At 45.6% G+C, this 23,190-nt stretch overlaps 1 protein-coding gene and 1 long non-coding RNA gene across 4 annotated transcripts in view; one reads left to right on the forward strand and one right to left on the reverse strand.

Annotated features, from left to right (window-relative positions):
- The window catches only part of LOC135400860 (uncharacterized), a 124,347-nt gene extending 117,747 nt beyond the window's left edge, over positions 1–6,600 (forward strand). Inside the window, exon 3 of the long non-coding RNA XR_010424660.1 lies at positions 6,545–6,600. This is a non-coding gene — a long non-coding RNA (uncharacterized LOC135400860). The remainder of the gene's footprint in view (positions 1–6,544) is intronic.
- Positions 1–23,190, reverse strand: part of LOC135400859 (glutamate [NMDA] receptor subunit 1-like) — a 249,362-nt gene that overhangs the window by 176,100 nt on the left and 50,072 nt on the right. The window lies entirely within an intron of this gene.

The following is a 23,190-nucleotide window of genomic DNA, read 5'->3' on the forward strand; positions in this document are numbered from 1 at the left end:
GGCCTGGATGCCCAGAGCAGAAGGCCCGCAGAAACTCAATTGCCATCGAAGAGAAGCTCTTCCCATTGAAAGAAGGGCTTCCTTTTTTTCTCCTCGACGTCTTATAGTCCCCACGTGAATTTCGTTTTGGCCTGCGATGAAAATCCTCCGAGACGCCAGAGAGGATCTCTCCTGACAAGGAGTGGCAGTGATGCAATTAATGAACTTCCGTTGCTGTCCTTTGTCTTCCCACGGAGTTCGTCCCGTCGTCCCAAAATTAAAGGCTTCCGCTTCCGGTACTTACATTCTTTCCCCGTGATTCTTGCCATAGATTAGTTTCGGCCGTGTTGCTAAGGGCCTACACAGTCATCGATGAACGGAATTTCCGCTGCTTGTTCCGATTACTGTCTCGAGGACTAGCAATCTTAGAATGCCGTCTTCTCGGATTAAATTAGACTTGAACTAAAAATAATATGGCGATTGTGGCTGCAAAAGTGTGAAGCCGGCTTCTGCAACTCACTTGTACCTGTGAAGTGTAGTTAATAGTACGGACCACCAGGAGTTGGTAGAGGATGATGATGTGATGACAGCGTAAAAAATAAACAAGTCAGAGATGATTATGAAATGATTAACGTGTATTCCGTGGGCATGCAAGATCTTCCTTGGTCACCGCTGGGGTGTTCTGGTCCGGAGCTTGTATTGCTAGTTCCATTTGTGCCGTAAACCATTTCTTGTATAAGCCAAGGTCGTCGTCATCACATTGTTGTTGTTGTTGCTTGTCTTCTGTAACTCACTAGATCAGGGCTCGGGAACCCGCAGGCCGCTTGCGGCCCAGTTGCGCTGCTGCTTCGGCCCAGCGCAGACCAAGCGCGCTACAAAAATTCCGGTGCTTAGGAGTTGTTGTTGGTTATGGGCTTGAGGAGAGGTTATCCAAGACCGGACTGTCTTGGCAGAGGGCGCGGCACGGCAAGCGAATTGCTCATGCAAAAGCGTGCGCTCTGTGTTGTCTTTCCCGCTCGTAATAAAGTTAGCAAAAGGTGGTGGTGGTGGTTGGTAAAATAACAAGGGGAAGTGTTTGTTGGCACTCTTACCATAAGCTTATGAATGCAACAAGCCATGAAAAATACGAGCTTTCAGTACATTACACTTAAAAAGTAATAGTTAAAGGGATTTTTTTCAGCATGTTCGACCGCTTAATAATTGCGGCAAGCTAATTTAGACTGCCTTTAAAATGGGTTCAAATATGTTCTGCGACCCCTGGAAAAAAAATCGACGAGGGCGAGATAACATGTGGCCCTTGGGATTGCAAACGTTCCCAACCCCTGCACTAGACGAAAGAGGGACGCTGGTTGCTTGGAAATCCGTACGGTAGTCTTAATGCCTTGTTGACACGTATCTGTAACACATAGGGTACCACTCAGTTGTAAGTACCTGCGCTTAGATCCTGTCCGCTGCGTACGTGTTTTGGTACATCAACAGGTATGGGTTAATCAATAATGCATTCAATGGTTCCCCGAAAAAAAAAAAAAGAATCTTCTCCAGGACCACTTCCGCACAGCAGCAAAATTTGGATGGCGTCAGGTAGTGATCTTCCTGATACTCGAGACGGATTGGGCGATTCAACGCATGTGCAGACTTGTCCATCTTTTAACACAAAGCCACCTGTGAGCGGTTGCTCAAAAACCTCGGTGTGCAAGATATTGCGCTGTGAGTCAATACTTTTCGCAGGATTGTCCAATGTATGCCTCCCCACCTCCCCTCCCAACAGACATTATGAGGCAGTTCTGGTCCCCGTAGCGAGAGTCCAATTCTACAGCCAGATTTCGCCTCCTCTTATGAGAGCGTTTCGAGAAGAGTGGAGCTCCCCATTCAGAGTCAACTCACGAGTTTCAAAATTTGGCGTCGCTATTTTAGGTCGCGCGTCGTCAAGATGAAATGCCTTGCATCGTAAAGAGAAATAACGCACAGACCTACGTCGGGCTACTGGCTCCGGACGACAAAGACGCTCCCTATTCCTGCCGTCCCGAAGTGTGTATGTGTGGTGGTGGGGGGCGGGGATATGTTTATTATATAAAAAAAAATGGGAGGGAAAGGTTAGCCTGCGCTACGGTGGTTGCTATTCCCACGAAAAAAAAAAGGAAAAAGAAAAGAAAATCAAACAAACAAGTTACTCACGAAACCTATCCAGATCCTACGTTCGCCCATACAAGCAAATCATCTTCAGTAAGAAAGCTTTCTTATTCCTTTTTAAAGCCGCGAAGCAAGTGTGGCTATGAACGGCGTACAGACATGAACTGATGGAGAGAGGGCAGGATGAAGGGGTGCAAGACAGAGGGGTTAGTGTGTGCGTCCTGGGCCGACTTCAAGGTAAACTGTGTCGACTTTCGTCTTGGAAGCCCAGGAAAAACCTCAGACAGCACAGCCGGTGATAGGATTCGAACACAGCACCTCCCAGTTTAGAGCACGACCTTGGAGCTAAAGAGCGGAAACATTTAGCACTCGGCTATGACGTTTTGCGCTACGGAACGGCTGTTTCTCGCGGTGTCGGACTTTTCGTGCCTTTTGGCTGTGCTACAGAAACGTAATGTAGACGAAGGACGAGGAATCTCTACATATATTTCTGCTAAAAGGGACACGTGGAATTATCCGTGAAAATTTGTTTGTAAGAGCAGCGGAAGTGCTTCCATACTACTGTATAATGAAGGTACGTGTCCCGACAAAAGTTTACGGAACATCGGAATGGCGTATATCGTCGTCGGAGCGATTCCCTTATAGCAAACGGCAAGCAGATAGACTTACTGTTGGTAACTGGGTATTCCATGCACCTTTCAGTAGGTGTGTCCATCCTGTTCGCTGCAAGGGTGGCGCTCCGATCGAGAAATGCGTAGCTCTGGTGTTCCGGGTGTCGGGATCTGTACCTTGTACAAGTACGTATCTGTGTTGTACAAGTACGTATTCTTGAAAGGATATATGTGGTAGTGCTTTTTAAAGTATTCTTGATACGTACTTTCTTCTCATCATCACCGAAAAACAAAAAAAAAAAAAGGAAACGAAGTGAATCCGGGCACAACACAAATCTCAATCAGCAGCTATGTGTATACTTTTGCATACCTTACTTAACGGGCTAAAAATGACGGGGATGCAGGAGATATAAGCTCAAGACCAGTTAATCTTCACTGATAATAATGCAAATCCTATCCTAATGTAAACAATCTTAGCAGTGAAGCAGAGTGTACATCCTAAACATCACACATATCTTTGCATGTGATTACCGTAATTTCACGCGTATTAGCCGCGGCTTATGCGCGATTTTTTTTTTCATGGGCGCTGTGCGGCTTATCCACCGGTGCGGCTTATCTGATGACTTTTTTTTTCAGGTATTTTCCCTATACACTGATTTTAACGAAAGGGTCGACAGTGTCTCTGGAATAGCACTGCCCTGCTGATGCACGAACAGTGCCTAACAGGGATGGGTCCACATTCGAGTAGATTGCCCCCATGCAGCTTTAACAAAAGTGGTGACAGTGATTCATGCCTTCTGGAAGACCACTGACCCATCAATACATGAAAAGCGCCCAACAAGGGCACAATCCGATCTTGGTAGAACTCTAGAACTGACCTCCTTTGTTGTACACTATGCCGATCCCGGAGTATGGACCACAGGGTTTATGGCATTACTCTATGGTCTCCTTTGTCGCACATAGGAGTCGTCTCGTATTGCCCGTGGCTTATCTGCCGGATAATTTTCAAAACGTTCCTAAAAAGGCGTCCTGCGGCTTATCTGCGGTGCGGCTTATACGCGTGAAAATACGGTACTCGAAAACGATATTTCATCCCGAGATTAATTGCACGCTCCATTTGCACGCAAACAGCCCGTATGCAAAACAACAACAAAAATGAAAAACTTGCACTTTTACAGAAATATACCTGGAAAAGCTCTGTACCGAACCCCGCGGTCTTTCTTGGAAGCGCAACTGTTTGCGGAATTTTTCATCAAGAACAGCAGCTTTGTTTTTTTAAGAACCGAGGAACACCGTGTGCAGTATGCCGCGGCCTATTATTTTCATTATAAAACCATTACGTCGCAGCGGTTCGTTATGGTGGATGCAGGCAGCAAGCCGTGATCTCAAATTGCACGTAAGGGTTGGAAACAAGCGAACACGCCCGAGTTTTATATAAGGCTTCACTCCTGACTACGTAAGAGGTCGTATTTCATACCCTTAGGAATTAAATTCGCTCAATTTGCGCAACTTACAGACAGTTATCTACACAAGGCTTCACGTTCCCATAATTTTGTTCTGGAAATGGAAGAAATATAAGAAAAACATGATGGTGTTGTTTTCTTCATATGTACTGCAGTTCATGTATCCGAAAAAAATAGAAGTTTCGCAGATACCGCACGTGGAACGTAATGTGACTGCATCTACTCGTCAGCGTCGTTTGTGTAGTCACAATTTATCTGTTGTCGTTGTTGTTTGCTGGTGAGATTGAAGTACGATGCTAAGTACGAATAAGCTAAGTAGGACGCCGAGTGCACTTCCTCGCTGAGATGTTTTTTAATATGAAGTAATGGTGGACAATAATACATCCCATAACAGTACGGATACATGCCGCATACCTGGACAGTAGTTTGGTATATGCTGCACAGCTCTTCTTAGATTACGCTCACTTTCTGTGGTAAGTAAGCAGTTATCCACTGACTACTTCAAGAAAGACTTACTGAGTTACTCTTCTCATTTGCCTTCTCCTGTGAACATATTCTACAGCATGGCTTTCTTGCATCGTTTAAGAGAGACGTGGGGGATTTGTGCTGTGAGTATTGCTGCCTGCCAATGGTTTCAAGCAAGTTAGATACCTTGTAGTTCTTGCGCTGTGGATAGGATGCTTCGACATTACTTTCTTCCAGGGAATCCCTTTCTTACAGAGCTGTGTGAATTGACATTTTTAAAGCGAAGCGAATACGCAGTGAATAGTTTTTCGTGGATGCTGCCATGTTAAAGGCTCTGCGCTGTCTAACCGCGGGAACACGTCGAAAACTGTTTACCGCACAAGCCAGAGAGAAAGCACACGGGCCGTGTGCTTCCTCCCTAGCATGGATGGCTTTCCTCCTCTCTGGCATGTGCTGGCTGCAAAAGCCACAGGAGTGACATGATGAAGGGAGGAAAGAGAAGAGGAGCCCTATTGCTCTGAGAAGTGAAGCCGAGATTCGGGGCCACTCCAGTGACACCACCGCTTGCATTCCGGTTTCGGTTACATACATGTCTATGGGAGCCCCCAACGCAGAGATTCGGAATGCTTGGATCGGTGTTCTGGTAGCGCGCCGAAGTGGACCCCAAAGTGGCGTGTGCAAAGTGATCTCATTGGGCTGTTCAGGTAACGTGACACCCGCGTGGCTCCAAATAAGCTACAGCTCATCTCCTATCCTCACGTCACTTGCCCCACGCTTCTCTCTTCTATCGAAGAGCCGTTGGGGCGCCTCCTTTTTCTTCTTTCCACCATGGGTGACATAAATCCACCATTTTTGTAACTACCCTCAAGCGGGTGCTTTTCGTAAAAGCGCCATCTTGTCCTGGTCACACGTCATAGGAAACGTCATTTTGAGGTCATGTGACTTTCTTTACGTGTCGTTCTAGCACTTGTCGAGATATTCCCGTTGGCGTAAAGCCAAGCGATGAACGTATTTCGTCAGCGTAAACTATGCGGAGCTTCCGAGCTTCTTCCGCGGCATGCTAGCCCATTTCTCGCCAGTTTAAGTAAATCGCATCGGCTCAGTGTGTATAATGCCGGGTCGTGATCGCATCTTTGGAAGACCTCAACAGTACGAGTATCATGTACAAAACTGTGCGTTTAATGCGAGATTATCGATCTCAGTTGTCTCGCGACATAATCCCCCAATTATAAAAAAGAAAGAAAGAAAGAATGGGAGATTACCGGACAAAAATAATTACCGGTGCCGAAAGACGTCCAAAACGGTGCACACAATTGTGCACACACGTGCGATCAGGACCTGTCCAGAATGCATTGCGTGCTTTCGTCTATGGAGCAATATATTGGAGGCCAGCCCTGTGGCAAAGGCGCTGGGTGTGTGGCTGGCTAGAAGACTGTGTAAAGACGACCCTTTATTTACAAACGTGTGACGGCACGAGAAGACTGGTTCGAGGTTATTTTGCTGTGGTGGGCAAGAAGCGTGATAAACGTGTCGGCTGCTAGGCTGATAGAGGTGATAATGTCCACCAGCATGCTTTGCGCAGTGGCGTTACGTAATCAACGACGTAGGGGCGCAGGTCGTCTATCGACTACTGGCGTCTCGTACTTGGGGTATCGTTTATCTAAGGAAATAAAAAGAAAATAAGAAAGAAAATAAATTGGTATGGGTGGCAGGGGGGAAAAGCGTTGACTATGGGATCCAATGCTAAATAATCTGCTTCATTTCTCTATTGTGTTTTTATTTTTTATTTTTCAATCAATCAATCATTTCAACTGCCGAATTCAATTGCAATATTAAACGCGATGACTCTGAGTGTCGACGAAAACATGTGACATCGTGTGTTTATCTTCTGTTTAGGTGCGCACGCTTGCCGAGTGAAGGAAGCTGACTGTGCTAACATTGTTGCAAGCAATCGCAGATGGATCCGTGATAAGTGCATACGGATACGGATTTTCGTAGGAATTAGAGCTCACTTTGTTGCGTTTTCAAGCTTACGCGTACCGATTCGGAATCACTGTAATACTTTCGGTTTGAAGGAGACATTCGATTCGATTCGAAATTGGAATAACTTTCAGTTCGATTCTGAATATGAGTCGAATACAAAATTTTTAGTTTTATTTCCCAAGGAAACAGGAAGTACAGAAAAAAAGCTGCATAAAGCAGCTTGACAGCATCCATACCCCCTTATGCGCCATTATTCGCTTCCGTATTCTAAAAATCCGAATATTCGCGCAGTCTTACTGTCTTTCGCTTGTAGCTCCTAACACACAACACCAAAAAGAGCGAAAAAAGAAAAAAAAACTTGAGGTGGCCTTCTTTTTGTCTGCTACTAACTTTCGGGGTCGAATTCGGAATCCAGTATAATTGCCGTCACATAATGACAGAGCGGTCAGAGCTACGCGATGTACGCCATGGGATCTCGTACACCGTGTACAAAAGTAAGGACTTACCTATAGCTTGAGGACTACAATACTAGAATTTCGCATTCACTGATAATGAGCACAGCCTACACTTTTCCAGAAAGCATTCTGCGTGCGAAAACCACACAGCAATCCTGTGAAACCATCCAGTTATTCGAAGAAGGAGTAGTAAAAGAAAAATTATAATAATAGAGAGAGACTTCGGGGAATGTTGAGGTAATTATATGCTGCGGGCCCTGTCATTAGATATGCTGAGCGATTTTTCACGGTGGTTTGCTGCTGTCTGATTTGAAGGAGGTGTTGATTTCCTTTGATTGGTGGTGTTTTTCAGACTTGATCACACGTCGTTTAGCTCCTATACTTTATAGGATCTTGTTGATCGTCTGACCTAGGCTGCACGCGACGCTAGACACTCTCCGTGGGCTGGCTTTTCCCAATAGCCAATTGTGCGTGAAGGGTTAGCCCTGCTTGGCGTTAGCTGTTGACTGCACAATCATTAATCATTTCCGCATTACCGCGTGAACAAATCCTACACGTGTGCTTTATGAGTGGAGTTGAGTTACTTACGACAAGATACATGTAGTTTTAGCTACATTTATGTTTGACTTCATGTGTCAGGATTAAAATAGAGTTGTTTAACGCCATATTTTAAGCCGATTATCGCTGATACCCAGCACGGATTTCACAAAGGCAGGCCGGTCGATAGTAACCTTGGTACGTTTGTGTCAATCGCGGCACCTGAACACACAATATACATGTCGTTTTAGCTCCATTTGTGTTCGACTTAGTTTATGTGTTACGATCAAAATAGAGTTGTTCAACGACATATTTTAAGCCGATTATCGCTGATATCCAGCACGGATTTCACCAAGGCAGGTCGGTCGTTAGTAACACTGGTACGTTTGTGTCAATCGTGGCAGCTGTAGGTGATAACAGTGACCAGGATGCTGTATATTTTGACGCATCGAAAGCTTTCGGTTTAATGGACCAATACATCTTGTTCTCTAAGCTGCGATCACATGGCATGTGTCCTGCTCTTGCGGACTTCGTGGTCAGTGGTGTCAGTGGTGTTAAATCCAAGTCTTATACTCCGTCACCCGGTGTTTCTCAAGGTTCCAACCTTGGGCCGCTGTTATTCAATATCTTATTTAGCGACCTAATGTCAAGTGTTCAGTATTCCCATCTGCTCCAGTACGCTGACGTCATTATGCTATTTAGAGTTGTTTCTTCTCCGCACGCTATTTACAGTCCGACATCGATAGTGTCACTCTTGGTGTGCAAGGAATAAGTTAGTAATAAACTATGCAAAAAGTAAACTCGTGTCTTGCTCGCGCAAAAGTAATATAATTGGATTATATTATTTCTCCAACGGCAATGTCATTCATCGCACTAGCTCTGTGTGTGACCTTGGCATTGTATTTGACTCCAAGTCGCATTTCATTCAACACGTCTACGTTCTCTTACCTTGCGTACACTAGGTCAATTGCCATACAGGTGCAAATCATTCTCTAATCCAGATATTTTTCTTCGCCTCTACACGGCTAATGTGCAACCACGTCTCACTTACGCGTCCCTAGCGAGGAATTCTCTAAGCAATACTGATTCCGAACGTGTTGAAGCTGTTCAGAAGAAAGCACTGCACATATCGCATTATTTGTACTTGTGATGTGATGTAATGTGAATAAAGAAAAAAATGGGGATGTGAGTTTCGACGAAGTCAAACTGGCTACCCCGGTACACTTGATACAGAAAGTTCAATCCGATGATGAGATGATGAAGACACAAAAGGATGATGTCCAGAGACGAACAGAGATGATAATGGAGTTCAACATGTAGGTCAAAAGTTCAAGAGCTGCGCCGAACTTAGAGCAAAGTGGCGGAATCGCCGGGGGCACACACAGGACACATCACACATTCACCGTGTCATAGGATGTCCATAAGCCCGGTTGTATGCAAAAAGTCTTCAAGTGCCCTTAGCGCCTTGTCGGACGTAGGAGGACCTAACAGTTTTGTGATGTCGAAGGCTCGGGAGTCCACACGAGAGAGGCTTGTCTCTAATGCCCTTCGAGCATCGACGTATTTCTGACACCTGAGAAGGATGTGTTCTACATCCTCTACAACGCCACACTGTACTTATACTGTATTTGTACTTAAGGCGTATCCCTTAATTGATTACAAACAACTTCTTCTATACCTTAGACTTATTCCGCTTTCGATTCGACGCGACATGAGTGACGCTATTTTCTTCTTTAAATGTAGCCATTCTCATGTTGACTCTCTACAGTTGCTGAGCAGTTTGAATTTTGCAATTCCGCTGTTGTCGTTGCGAAGGCACACCACGTTCATTGATACGAACGTCTGTAAGGGTGACCAACTGTAACGTGGCCGAGTGCTTGTCAGTTCGGTACGTGATTGATTGATTGATTTGTAAAAGACAAATGGAGATGTTAGTCCCGAGCCACTCGGGACTGGCTGCTCCAGGACGCGTTATCCAGAAAAGGAAAGGAAACTACACAAATCTATACAATTTGAAACGGAATGGATGAAAACATCACCACAAAACTTGGCACCAAAAGCAACAGTGCCGGAGAGTTGACGTGCGAAATCTCAATGCACAAAAAACAAAGAGCGTCACAAAGTGTCAGAGGTCCTTCGAGACGAAGAATTGCACAAGGGCGCGCATGGCAGGTGCGAGTGAGCTGATTTCCGGGCCAGCAGCACTTAAGGACCGTTTCGATAAGTTTAACTGGGTTATGGTGTATTGGAGCTAGGTGGCTGCCCTAAGAACGCCTGCAGCTCCAGTTCTTGCGCGTAAAAATATGATAATTGGGGATGGAATTTAGAAGCGGTCTTTTATACCGCCATCTTTTAAGAAAGCGCAGAGCGCTTTGTTGTTGCTTTGAGGGCCATCTTTCGGCAATCTTGAGTGAGGTTTCGACAAAGGTTTGAGTGAGAAAGCCTTAGCTGGTGCATTGTAGTTGCTGTGTTCGCGCTGTGTTTTGGAATTTCATGTGTACAGCCCCAAGTCGTGTGCGATGTATGGCTGTTTTGACTGGTACGTCAGTTCCATTTGGAATTATGCTGTCTGCTTCAGGGTCGATGGACGCAAGGTAGTCATTTGGTCTCATTGTTTGTTTTCATACTGTGCGGGATCTTCTTTTTGCACTTTTGCGGAGAAGGCCCTCGGCATCTGACTTTATAAAGGGGATTGCAAATATTCTACTTTTGCTAAGGGATTCCTTTGCAGCTCTGTCTGCGCATTCATTTCCGGGGATGTCGCAGCGAGACGGTATCCACTGGAGTGATATATTGTGTCCTAGGGCTTCGGCTTCGCTGTGCGCCTTCATGATGTTGCAGACAGTAGGTCTTGTGGGTCCTGCTTTTCGATGAAGTAGAGGGCCGCTCTGGAGTAGGAGCACACTACCCATGTCCCGGCTTGGGATTTTCTGATGTGGCGTAGAACTCTCAAAATTGCATGTAGCTCTGCTGCGGTGGATATTTCTGACGTATTTTTTAAAATTCCCTTTCTACCTTTAAAAAAGCTATTGTCTCTGTTCTCTGTCGCTATAACTTGAATTCAATCAGTGTTGTCTGCTGTACATACTAACCTCCCGTGAACAACAACAAATAAACTAATGATAATGAATGGGGAAATTCCCATGAACCCTCCTCTTACTCCTTTAGTTTCTCGCTAGTTATACATTATTCTCTCACCCAGACTGAATCTTTCTATAGTCTTCGATTGTAACATATATTCCCTCCACTGAATAAAGTAATCTATGTCCTCTAATTATTGTATTGCACTTCGCCTGTGTTTTGCTCTTTTGGATACTTGTGTCCAAATGTCTAATGTTGTTTTGTACTGTATTTGTCGTGACATGGTCTTCAAGTTCCTCTCTCCTTCAATTTTGCATTTTTGCTGTGCCTCGTACGTCTTTTGCTGTCGCTTGATTACCTTGTAGTTCTGTTGCTATATTGTCTCGCATCATACCTAATTTTAAGGTGTGTATTATACTATGCCTTTTCTGTATACCTACATCAGATAGTGCGCCGACACAAATTCTCTGGGCTGTTCTTGGGCACTAAATAAAACTATTATTATCATTATATCGGAGAAATGTATTAAAATGAATAGAAACTGTGCAAGGTTTGGTGTAGAAAATCTTCAGAAACGACAACTCAACAACAACGAGCTTTTTCATGCTTAGTAATGCGTTACTTTACCACTACTTTGGCATTACGTTTTCCCCGAAGTCTCTTACACAATGCTCTGCGGTATTTGAAGCGCGTGTAGAGGACACTCTGTTTACAAACATGGAACGTAACGAGAAGACCGGTTCGAGGTTATATTTTGCTGTGGTGGGCAAAAGGCGGGAAAAAAAAGCGTCGGCTGATAGGCCGAAAAGGCTGATGAGGCTGATGAGGTTGATAAGGTTGATAGGTGTCCACCAGCATGCTTTGCGCGGCGGCGAAACGAAATCGATGACGTAACGTAGGGGCACAGGTCGTCTATACTATAAGGAGACGTGATCGTCTTTTAATTCGTTACAGAATACCGGAGTCAGGAATTAGTTTCGGCAAAATTGCTACGTATGAATTATTTCGTCCAGAGATGAGAGCAGGATGAATAACCTTAATGAGCACCCAATAGATATACGATTAATTCTAGCGTAGAAGCAGTTGGTGTTCAACGACTTCACTTGGACACTGTCGAGGAATGTCCTAGTGTCCTTGTCGGCGACGAAGGTGGCTATACGACAAACCAGGCTTAGGGATTTTTCTCGCCTGTACCAGGCACAGTTCGTCGTTGCTGGCCCTAGAGTAGTGCCATAATTTGCCGCCCAAGTAATGTGTAATGACATTACGCGTTACCCAGCAAAAACGTAATGGTGTTACATTATTTCATTTTATTTGTTAGAGAGCAAATCACAACAGCAAAAAAAAAAAAAAAACAGGTTGGGCCACCTCTCTGCTCTTTTAATGAGCTGGGAAAAATAGCGGTCGAGGTGCATCGTTCGCCCTTGCACTTTCTGTCACTCAATATAAGGACCCCATTGTGCTAACCCCCTTTGGTTCCACAGCATTCACCTTTCATATTGCTTGCAACATTCATTAGGCATCTAATGAGGTCGAAAGATGATGACGTTATCATTTTGATGATTCTGCTCTTAATGGATGCGTAAATTTATTTAAAGCTCTATAGTTTCGCTTATCCTATATATCCTACATCTTTATCCAAGTTCACCTTTCTACTATGGTGCATGTCTTCCGGAAAGCAGAACGATATTGTACGCGGAGGAATCGGTTTTAATTGGCTACACCGCGGAGCTTGGTTGTAGCACAGTTTTCAAACTGTGAAGACACAACTCATATTTTAGCAGAGCAGATTGAGCGCCCGTGAGTATGTGAGGGATCCCGCTGTGATAAAAAAAAAGCGTACTTCGTTGGACCCACTAACGTACGAGGCCCGTACTTGAAGTTTTGAAGTTACTTCAACGCTTGAGCGTATTCCGTCGTCACCGAAAAAGTATGGTAATGCTACCGTGATGGTACACGTAAGGTAGTATAGGATAGTGATGTATGTATTACCATTGAATATGCTGCGATGGTTGCCACGTGCGCTATGCCGAATTGAAACGCGGCCCTCCAGCGATGCTCTTCCTTGCTTCGCTGTCGGCGATACAGACAATTTGCATGATCAATGCTGTCTAGGGATCAATCGACTATTGGAAAGCGTACTTTCAAAACTCAGGAGCGGGTGAGTGTCGTTAGATTGTTCTTCTGAGCGGTTCATTTATTTATATTGATTTGTGTTAGGTTCAGTCCGTTGGAACGCGTGCCAGCTGTGTTATAAACGATTCCCACGATGGGATCTGATTATTCGTGCCTGTCGGTGTCATTTAAATGTACAACAAGGTGTTCAGCAGTTTAGCAGCGTCGTTCCAGTTGTTACATGCCCCTGCACGGTGGACTTGAAGAAGCTAGTGTCTCTGTCTCCCGTGAGGAATGGCAGGTCCGGTTGATAGATAAAAAAACGGGCACTTAATTACGTGAGCTCAGACGTGTGACGGTACGCGATATACGTTGGCGCTGCTGCATTGATGGCGGAGCCATCATGGAGGAGATAAACCCGCTTCGCAATTCCAACTTGTATTCGTGTTAGATGGACATAAAGCACGGGGAAGAATAAGTGTACGGTAGGGGGCACGGTTGTCTAAAATCAGCACTCCGTGGTTTATCTTATCTCAAATCTCCAGGTGTTGCAAGACTATTTCTTTTGAGTAATAAACACGTGTAGCACATAGTTCAAATACAATATTCGCTCAACACTTTCAAGCGCAGCAGAGGTAATATGGGACGGCGAAGTACTGACAGGTGATTTTAGCTAACCGTTTCCCCAACAGTACATGCCTTTATCCTCTCGTTCTTCATAACAATAACATCAACAGGATTGCTAGTCTTTTGAAAAAAAAGAAAGAAAGAAAGGAAATAGAGGGAAAGAAATCCGCAGCGTGCGCTAGAGGGACGAAATACATAACACAGGTCGCACGCCGGCATAAAAATCCCCGCCCTGTCGTAACTCTCCACGCGAACGGACAACGTAGAAACGTTGTGCAGACGTCTCTCGCAATAAAAGGTGCCTTCAATCTGGTTAATTAAACATTTTTCTAGCATCATATATCCCGCTATAGTTCCGTCGGTAATGACGCACTCTCCCACGTAGCATAAAAACGTTGCCCACTCATGTTCTCGTAACTTCGACAAAACGTAACTTCCTCCTCGAGGACGCTGGCGTTGGGAGTGGAACGAAATTCGTAATTTGCTGAAGCTGCGCGCTCTGTCAGCCGACGAAATCGGGACTGGACGCATGCATGGGCATCGTGATTCGAGGGAGTCTGTGGACCTCCCGAAAAAGTACGGGGCAGTCGACTTCCGTGGAGTGTGCTTGCGCATATTCAGAGAACAACAACAGCGACTTTATTTTGGTCACTGCGATTGGAGTTGAGTTGAGTTGGGTTAAGCTAGGTCATGTCAGGTCAGGTCGCGCCACCTCACCTCACCTCACCTCACCTCACCTCACGTCACGTCAGGTCATCACCATAGGCTCTATACGGCGTGGTGGAAATCTAATGATGAGCCTTGCAATGATGCCTTGCAGCCTTGCAACTTTAGGGCGGAGCGTCGGTGGGTTTATTAGATCATGAACCACGTAATTTTATCATATAGTGAGAGGAGGAGAGACAAGCTGCCTTAGGGACACAGCAAGTTGATTCCTGAACGGTTAGTAATGCGGGAAATGGATGAGGACGTGTTTCAGATTTTCCGAGTCTCCACAGTGACTGCATCTGGGAGAGTTCACTAGTCGCAAGTGGTAACGCCACTGAGCTGTAAAAGTTGACATTGACTCGCATCCGATGAGTTAGTGCAGCGTTCTGACGTGAGGAATTCCGTGGCATCCGGATGGAGAGCGTTGGAACAACTCTTGCAACAGCAGATGTGGATGGAATGTCATGTAGAATGTCCTCCATGAAATGGAGAATATGCTGCTGTTCTCAAGATTCAAGCCGAAGTGGGTGGCACTATTTTCGTCCCCAAGGAGAAGCAACATTCACTTTCTTTCGACACCCCAGAGGTTATGTTTTTTTTTGTTTGTTTGTTTCGAAAGGCAAAATGCCAGGTTCTCCGTGACGAGAATTAAAATCTGCCCCCTTTCAGCGTTGTTCTGCGACAAACGAAGTTCTAGGATCTCTAATCACCACAGCGGGATTTTCAGATAAATTGAAGGGGTTGTGACAGATCATCCTAGGTTATATCAGACAAACGTAAAAGACGGTTCTTTGCCGCGTTGTGAACCCGCATTAGAAGTTTCACAGCGAGTAGGATAATAGAAACGGAGAAAATGGGCACCACGCATACCGAAACTCATATGGCTCTGACATCAAAGCCCTCTGCGTCGCCACTAAGGCAGCGCATCAGAAGTCAGGTGCTTACTGCTGCCAATGCGAATGGGCGCAAATCTGACCCTTGTGACGTCTGCGCTTCGCTCGCGAGCGTGTTCGAGAGCTTGTATCTCGCTAAGTATGATACGTAGAAGAATAATTCTTTCTTCCTTGGTATTCTGACATGTAATGCGATGTGTCCGTGATGTAATGAACAACATACATGAAAGTGTCCCAACTTCGTTAAGCACTTATCCAAAAGTCCACAGTTATTTACCGAACTAAAAAACCCGGAGAAAGCTTTTTTTTTTAACTTTTCATTATTGGTCTAGAGCAGGACTCTCTCTTAGTTGATGTCATTCCTTGAAGACAGAATGACTTAAAATGTCATTAATTCTTTGCCGTACATACGTCAGTATCATGGACGAAAAAATCACTGGAATAAAACGCCCTGCCGCCACTGATCGTGGTCAAGCACTGCATCAAAACTGAACTGTGTTTTATATAAAGTGATTGCCTACTCCGTGTGTTCATAGCCTATGTCCGCGATTTTGGTACTGCGCAACAACAACAACAACAACAACTTTATTTTAATGATAATGATTGGGGAGTTTCAATGCCTGGGGCGATACCCTACCCCATTGCTGGCGGTAATGTGGTGAAATGGAATAGCAAGTCGCCCTACAGTGAGGAGCGAAGTCCTACGGTGCCCCAAAAGTGATTTTAGGGCAGAGCGTTAGTGGGTTGGATTTGGTCATGGACCAAGCAATTTTGAAGTCGGTACTGTACAGTTTTCATTTCACGGCATAAAACCCTGAGATTGAGGGGGAGGGGGATATATTTATTATAACAAAGAAAAAGAAAAAGGAGGAAAAGTCAGCCAAACGATATCTGAGATTGGGGGACACACAAAGAGACAACCATGATACTGTGTCGTGATTGTCTCTTTGTGCGCCCCCCCCCCCCAAATCTCAGGGTTTTATGCTGTGGAAGTCACTCTCCACCTGCTCACTCGCTTTTTCGCACTTCTATCTGTTTTCCTTCACTGTTAATTGTACATTTCTCATAGTCTCACTGTTTTTCATTGTCCACTGTTCTGCACTGTTGTTCGTTGTGTATACCATCAGATCAGTGTAACAAATTTTCTTAATGTACGTTCCCGAACTCTTTATTTTTATTTTTACGTCGCATGTTTTTCTTTAGGAAGACTCAGCAACGACAATCCCTCGAGCACGTCAACCCAGTGCACTCTTCTATTTACTGAAGGCATCGTTTCAAGGCGTTATTTGGTAAAACAAAAACAAAACCAAAACGTTTCTTATGCCTTTCGCATCAATTCAGCAACATGCAGTCATATCTCGTAGTGCAAAGCCCCTTGCAGCTCTGCATTTTACTTCCTGCATGCAGATCCATTCACACATATCTGGAACTGCAGCGCACGAGCGCACGGAAGAAAGAGCAATGTGCACGAGAAGATTTTCTAGCGAAGAACGTACTCCGTTGGATCCATTAATGCACTCAAAGCTTTGGCATTAGCTTAACGTTCGAGCGTATTCCGTCGTCACCACGAAAGTACGGGGCAATGGTGTATATGTATTACTATGGAATGCTGCGAGGGATGCTGCGTGCACTATGCCGAATTGGAACGCGCGGATCAATGTTGCGGTTGCTCCTAGCGCTGCTTTTTCTTGCTTCGCTGTCAACGATACTGGCAATTTGCATAATCAATGCTGTCTGGGGATCAATCGATTATTGGAACGCGTTCTGTCGAAACTCCAAGCGAGTGTTGTTAATTTCTCCTTCGATTTGTGTGCGTTGTTTTAGAATATACTCCAAATGGAAAGGCTGAAGTGGTGCAACACCCAACCGCCACGCTACATGCTACGAAATAGTGTTAGACGATGGAATGGACAGCGCTAGCTCGTCTTGCATTCCAATACCTGTGAGGTGTAACAAAAATACTTCATGGCAACAACGACAACATTACGTGTTATTACAAGTGAGATGAGCTCAACTCGTTTTATAGCGATAGCATTATACACTCTAAGAAAAAAGGAGTCATTTTACTCCTTTTGGGGACTAAATGCATTGCCACAAAAAACAGTCCCTTTCGGGAGTAAATACACGGGAGTAAATGAATGTCACAGAGTAGAGACTGCATTTCACGCCCTGTTCTAAGCGTCCCAGGTACATAATTCGTGCGCATGCATGAAAATACTTTGGATCAAGTCTTCAACCATCATCAGTCAGTCCATCAGGATCCATCATCAGTCAATCAGGATCAGTCGATATATCGAGTGATATAAAATCTTGCGACATATATAGGGCAGAATCTGGGAAGAAAGAAGCGCTAACTGTTTCTTACTCTGTGTTGGTGAAAAATTGCTAAGTTGGCTGAGTGATGCAGCCTTATGCCAATAAATTGACCAAGAGCACACATTTACGCAAGACTGTTGCATTCGGAAGACTATCCGCGATGTTCAGTGACCACTTGCAGTCCTGCGGAGTAAATGTCGGGGATAGCGGACCCAAATGGGAAGCAATTGGCAGTCTAGGGGACTAAAACCTGTATTTACTCCCTATTTTACTCCTTGTTTTCTTAGAGTGTAGGGACTACCAACGTCTACATCCATGTAGGTCCGTCCATAGCAGTTCTGGAGAGAAGGGAGGAGGAAGAGTGAGAAGAGAGGGAGGTAGAAGAAATTGCGACGACGCCGAAACGAGTGCGGGTGCACGAAGGTCAGGATCGGAAGTTGGTTCAGGATCATCATTAATTCAGAAGATGGCCTTGTCAGTATTCACAAGAGCGATATTCCTGAGAATATTCTTGCGGAAGATGCGCAAAGAATTCCAGCGGCATGGCCGATAGGGTTAAAGCGTCCCTACGTTGGTGGTAGCCAGGGTCGTGCTGACGACTCGGAGGTGGGGCGTTCGAATCCTATCACCGACTGTGCTGTCTGAGGCTTTTCCTTCGTTTTCCTTCGCAATGTTTGCAGACGGATGTTGGCCCAGTTCCTCCTGAAGTAGGCTCAGGATGCACACTAAGCCCCCCCCCCCTGTCCCCCACTCCTTCCTGCTGTCCCCTCTCCATCTGTCCACGTCTGTACGCCGCTCATAGCCACAGTTGCTTCGCGGCGCTAACACGGAGTGAAAACACGCACACACAAAAAGGGATGCGCAGCACGTCATAGCTTTGTGCTCCCATGTGCGTCATGTCTTATCGTGTTCTTCTAACCATGCGGAACATCCTGCGGCTGAGCCACGCGATATTCCGTATCAGACGACAGGGCCGACGGTGTGGTCTGCTACGTGTGTTGTACCAACAGCACTGCCAACAGTACGCCACCTCCTGCATTTCCGATACCGTGGCGAATGCTGAACACAAGACAGCAGTGAGGTATTTTGTGTGTGTGTGTGTTTTGTGCTTTTAATTCCATTAGAATATTCCATGGGGATGGCGCCTGTGTGAATACACTGTATAAAGCAACCGCTTTGGCAGAGTTCCCAAAGATGCAGTTTCAGCGTTTTTCGTAGCGAATGATTGACTCATGCATCTCCTATGATTGGACATGCAAAATGCCCGGTAACTTTGACCTACTGAAACGGAAAAACGGCTTTATTAGATTTTCTTTTCAGGAGGAATCCAAAAAAAAAAGAAAACGAGAAAAGAAAATCTGCAGTCAAGCAAACGTTTCATTGTTCAGTGACTAAGGTCCATAAGAGTGCTATAGTTCACCAGTTAAATAAAAAGTGGAATATATTTACTCAAAAATGCAAAATATAGCGTACAACAAACCAACTCGTGCTAATTAAAGAACGTGTGCAGTAGTTTATTTATTTTATTTTTATTTATTTACGATACTGTTGATCCAGCTTTGGATCGTGACTCCATAGTTGACTAGAACGACTACACATCCCATTGCGAACGGTCGTTTTCGAAATTCGACCGAAGCGAATGCGAAGCGAATAGATTCATCATCATCATAAAATAAAGTTGTACAACTTTATGTTTATGATGATGATGTTGTTGTTACGTAGTAGCTATGTTTTGAAGCAAATATTGCGCAAATAATAATCGCGAAATCTAATGAACATACGCATACGCGTAGCAGAAGCCAAGAAAAGACAACAGGGAACACGCGAACACCACGACTGTTTTCATTCGGTAAATAACAATAATTCGGTAATGCTGCTTCAATGGGGCATTATACGTGTCCGACAGAGTGACAGTATCTAATTTACGTTTACCGTGGACAGCAACTGAGTCAAATGAGTCGCCAGCAGCAAACTGAAGGGCTTAATAGCTTTTATGTATAAACAGCCGAGTGCCGCTTCAAGTGGTTCACAAGCGTAGCTCTGGTGTTCGACCACAGTTTTATGAGCACTACCACATCGGGATACATTCCGCACCGCCTTCACTTCGTCGAAAGAATTCCCCGGCCTTGCTGGCGTGGCGACGACTACACGCAGCAGGAACGGCATTCGAAGCTTATTGCATGGCTCCGCAGGTGACATTTACTGCAGATTGACTATCTGCGAGATATTAATCTTGTAGGGTGCCGACGGGTCGGAAGAAGAAGAACCGAAGAAGAGGATGTTAACTCGGGCAAGGGTCTCCGTCGGACGAAGAAGAAGAAGAAGAAGAAGGGGGTCGAGAATAAAACGAAGGTCCTTGTGTTCGGCATATTACATTGGCGCAGCCGACAGGATACCTAGGAAAATGTGGGTACAGTTCACCTTCCAAGGAACTCCAGAGTCTCCAGGGGTCACCAAATGCTCGGTGGACGATGAGTCGTTTGACCTGTCCCAACACCCGGAGTTGGGAGCCTTGCTCCAGCACCTTGCCGAAAGGACGAAATCCGACATCGCAGCGCTCTTCTCCAAATGGACAGCAAAGGTGAATATGAAGATAGACGATTTTGAAAGATTGGTGCGACAGCCCCTAGCGCTACGGCAAGCCTCCGACGCTTTGCCGCCGGGCCCAGCGGGAGACTCGTCCTCTGTATTTGTGTCTGACGTTCTTCGGAGGCAGCAACAAGCCCTCCTGGATTTAGTCGCAGTTTTGGTTCGAGGGGAGGTTTCACGCGAGCCGACAGTTAAGCCCAGTATTTTCGATGGCACTGCAACCTGCGCAACCTATTGGCTGTCGACGTATGAGCGTTCGTGTGGGAAGAATGGGTGGATAACGGACAAACAGAAAGTCGGCCACCTTCGACAGTTTCTTTCGTCCACAGCAAAGAAGTGGTACGAATTCAGAGTGTTGGAGCGACAGGACGATCCGTGGATTTCGTGGAAACGTAACTTAGTGTCTTCTTTTGCCGGAAATGCAGTTGCGAAATGGGATAACGCCATAAGCTACAAGTATCAAACAGGATCGCTGGTGGAGTACTACTTTGAGAAAGTCCGCCTATTACGAGTCGCCGAGGCTCACCTTCCTGAGACTTCGTTTGTCGCCCTTACGCTTCATGGTCTCCCTGATGCCTAATACAACAGATGATCCAGATACGTGGACCCAAGAAGTGTGAGGACCTACTGCACTGCCTGGGAGATCTGGGAGTCAACAAGAAGAAACCGCTCATACCGTTGGACAAAACACCGCCTACTGACCTAATGCCCTTGTGCACTATGTGTCATCAGCACTCCTGGAGGCCAGGAACAGCAGCGCCTGCAGCGCAAAACACGCGGGGCGCCCTCAAACGCTTGTCGGGCGTAGCTTCGGAATTATTCGAATATTCGGTTTGGAGGGGGGATTCGATTCGATTCGAAATTCGAATACCAAACTTCATGTTAAATTCGGAATTCGAATCGAACAAGTACCCAATTATTAGCTTTGATATTCGAAAGATTCGAATATTCGCACAGCACTACTGTTTATGCATTATATATTTTTGCATTTGATATTTTTAGTTTTTGGGATTGATAATTTGGGGCAATTTTTCTGACGTCGAGGACCAACAAAAAAATTGTTTCCGCAAATTTTCAGACCCCCCCCCCCCCCCAGAGGTATCGCATCTCTATAAGGTATGAGAACCGTCACGTCCAAAACGGCGCGCAGAAACAGTTTGTGAGAATACTACTACTTGGAAAGGAAGGAGAACCCAACTGCCACCGCATCCATGCCGATGCACGTCGGTAATGAAGATCGTCATTCGCGGCACGATCGTCGGTGGGCGTAAGTCATCACTGCGAGGCTTCCGCTTGGTTGACGCGAATGCAGGGGAATCCATCATCTGCAGTGTCCGTGCCGCCTTTCATTGAACACAACCGTGGAGTGCCTTTGCGGACATTATCCTTCTCTCCCTCTCTCTCTCTCTCTCTCTCATGGGATCCCCTGTTTCCGGAAAGGGCGGGGGCTCTCATAAAATGTTCGTCTCTCATTCGTTCTTTCCGTTTGTAATGAAGAGAGTATATATGTGGGTTTTCGAGAAAGTTCTACGAATTTTTGCTGAGCGATACGCCCAAGGGATAAGAAATGCCTTCCCGTTGGCGATAGCGGAGATGTCTTTTACTTCCCGTTCAACCATTGTCTTGGCGCATTATGGCCTTCGTCGCTTATGCGCCAGGAAAACCTGAATCATCATCATCATCATCACTTCCCGTTCATGATGATGATGATGATGATGGTGATCATGGTGGTGGTGGTCCGGTAGTAAACAAAAATATGGAGGTGTATAGGCCGCACTTAGCGACTTTGAGGTCAACTGCTCCATAAATTCTATAAAAGCCCATGCTATAGTAAAATCTAAAAATGAGGTATTTGAGAGCAGCTCGGTCGATATTCCGAAACTTTGAAGCTTTGGCAATGCATTGGACACGCACTCGCTGCGCGTGCATGAAGTTACTGAAAGGGTCCCTGGAAGCACAGGGATCCCTCCGGGCTGAATGAGAATAGGGCGGTATGTCAGAAACGCACGTTCCTTTATCGCATGTCGCGCCTTGTTTTGGAGAAAAAGTAGAAGTTTCAACTCGTGATGTGATGTGATAAAGAAAAAAATTGGGATGAGTTTCAACTCGAAACTCGCGAGGGTCGCCATGTTGCGTTGCCTGTACTATGATGTCATATACAGAATGGCGAGAAGATTAAGGTATAGTTCGCTCTTGACGGATCACATCGTATATTTTTGTTGCAAAAGGTTGTACATAGACCACTTTACTGTTAACAAACAATCGGCGCCATCTGCGCATGCGCGGGGTTGGTGTGGGCAAAACACACTGAACGCAGCGTGCGAATGGTTTCCGCAAGTGCGACATCGGCCGTGTTGCACTGCTACACTGCTCTCGATTGTCTCCATCCACAATACCCGAATAATTCAGAGCTCTGAAGGAATCAGACAAGTGTTGCTACAAGACGAAGTTTTTTATGAACGGTATGCAACACGACGATACCTTTGCGCTGCACATCGACAAGCGGACAGCCCAGCCACAAAACATGCCGCCAATCACAATCTCATTGTATAGTCTATCTAATATTTTCGCCGAGCCAGTTCACTGCTGATACTGTGCAAGCGTACAAGTCACTGGAAGCACACAATTACTTCACCTTAGGGGAGCTGTTTGATCGGGGTGTTTCTGAAAACATCTGCTGATTTGCTACCGTGCACCGATTCATGTTAGCGTCCTTTATTTGTACACATGTATCGTGAGGGCATCTCACAAAGGTGATGTCATGGAATCTTTACGTTTAACTGATCATAACGATTCAAAAACACAAAAACGATTCACAATAAAACGATTTATTCGTTCTGCGTTGCGCAGAAACTGACGAAAAGTGATTTCGTCACCCTTTCCCCATCGGGTTGTGTACCCGAAGGATACACGGCCTTGCGGCATGCCCACTTTGCAGGAAAACTATCACTCCAATCACTCAAATTGATTGCTGTTTTGTCCACACCAAGCAGACGATCTGCTGACTGCAGCGCCACCGCAAGAGTGTGACGTCAGGCTCGCAAACTGATCTATACTTTACAACATTTCTGCGTTACTTTTTTTAGTATCAGCATCGCAAACCAGTGGAATCCACACGATTTCAAATTCCCGTGCGCGACATGTTATACGAGGGTGTTCCCACCCATCTCCTGGCCCGGCAGTGGTTTTGCGGCCCCCTGTTGGCTGTCATCTTCGCTCCCACGTGACCACCCCAGAG

The sequence above is a fragment of the Ornithodoros turicata genome, chromosome 7 (genome assembly GCF_037126465.1).
Source record: "Ornithodoros turicata isolate Travis chromosome 7, ASM3712646v1, whole genome shotgun sequence".
Taxonomy (NCBI): domain Eukaryota; kingdom Metazoa; phylum Arthropoda; class Arachnida; order Ixodida; family Argasidae; genus Ornithodoros; species Ornithodoros turicata.